Below are 1,485 nucleotides of genomic sequence, written 5' to 3'. Positions count from 1 at the left end.
GGGGAGCAGCAGGTCTACATCCCACCCCCCCGCCCATCACCATCATCATCATTTAGAAGTAAATACTTCAGGCCAAGCTGCAGCTCTCTCCCACATCCTCCGGCAACCTCAGGGTTGCTGACCTCTCTCTGGTTTCTCACTCCTCTCTCCCTGAGAGACTGCACGCAGCGACTAATATTGCAGAAGAGATCACAGCCGCGCTAAACAGAAACAGACTCACAAGCCACAGCCCAATCAGGGATCCCAAAACCATCAAAACAGAGAGGGACCGAGGCGGTTGGATGTTACGAGGAAAGACACGCCATACGCGCCGATAAGCGCAGCTGAGGTTATCGATACCACATAGCTCCCGTCGATAACGTAACCCCACGACGCAGAGAAAGGACTCTGCAAAGTTTGGTGTTCGCATCGCTTGCATCGCTTGCCCTCTGCGTGTTCCTATCTGGCGCCGACGCAAAGCAGCCAGACAGTCCGGCTATCCGTGCAACGTTTTACCGGCCAGCAGGCACGGCTGAACATAACGCCGTCACAGCCTGGCCACCTGCGAAGGTCTAGACGCTTCTTCCTTTTTTTTTAATTCTCCTCTCGGCACTGACTAGCTTTCAAGCCTCCAAATCCAAGGATGACAGGAAACGGCAGAGGGAGAAAATGGAGCTATTATGCAATCTAACGAGAGATTCTGGCAAGTAACAGCACCGAAATTTCTGCTGCGGAACAAAATCAACAGGAAGATGTCACCGTTCATCAGGGAATGAACCCACAAACAAATACGGATGCCCAGTGACTCTGGCAGCAGGACAGCTCCCTTCATCAGTCCCAGCGGGAGGGAAGAAGGTTAAAAGCTTCGGAAGATCCTCCAGGAAAAGACTGAGGTGGAAATTTTAAGCGATCAAAAAAGAAACGAGGTCAAAAAACAAAGCTGGTTTGCAGCTGCACGCGAGACAGCAACAGGAAAGTCGCAGCTTCTCCTCGCCGAGGAGAGTTACGGTGCCATTCCCAATCCCGGCACGGACCACACCACGTCTTCTACCTGACTTTCAGCTCTGGCTCGGTAAACATTATCACCTGATTTGAACCGGAGGGGAAGAGGAAGGCATAAAAATAAGCCTTTGTGTTCCCAGACTACCCCCCAAAGCCACATTTTACGGCTTTTCATTTTCCCACGACCTGAGAAAAACTCCGAAGTTCTCCTTGGAGCCTGCTTACGCTTGGCTGACAAGACTGGGAAGGCAAATGGACTTCTAACTCATTAAAAGCGAGGCGCGGAGGCTCTCCTCAAGGCATAAGGTGGTCCGAGATCCCCGCAGCCGAACCTTCGCTCCAAAAACATGAAAGACTTCCCACGTTTCGCCGGATCCCCTCCACTCCCGCTCCTGTGGAGACAAGCCCGCTCACCGCAAAGCCTTCCCCACACATGCCCTCGCTGCGGGGAGAGGAGAGCCCTACCCCAAAGACAGAAGGCTACACGGGCCCTGAAGCAGCCTG

General features: G+C 53.1%; 1 protein-coding gene across 1 annotated transcript in view; it reads right to left on the bottom strand.

Moving 5' to 3' along the window:
- Nucleotides 1-1,485, bottom strand: part of TMEM222 (transmembrane protein 222) — an 8,935-nt gene that overhangs the window by 4,767 nt on the left and 2,683 nt on the right. The window lies entirely within an intron of this gene.

This window comes from Pygoscelis adeliae, unplaced genomic scaffold (assembly GCF_000699105.1).
Source record: "Pygoscelis adeliae isolate BGI_AS28 unplaced genomic scaffold, ASM69910v1 Scaffold422, whole genome shotgun sequence".
NCBI classification, from domain to species: Eukaryota; Metazoa; Chordata; class Aves; order Sphenisciformes; family Spheniscidae; genus Pygoscelis; species Pygoscelis adeliae.
Note: the sequence above shows the minus strand (reverse complement) of the source record. Positions and strands in the feature narration are given on the sequence as shown.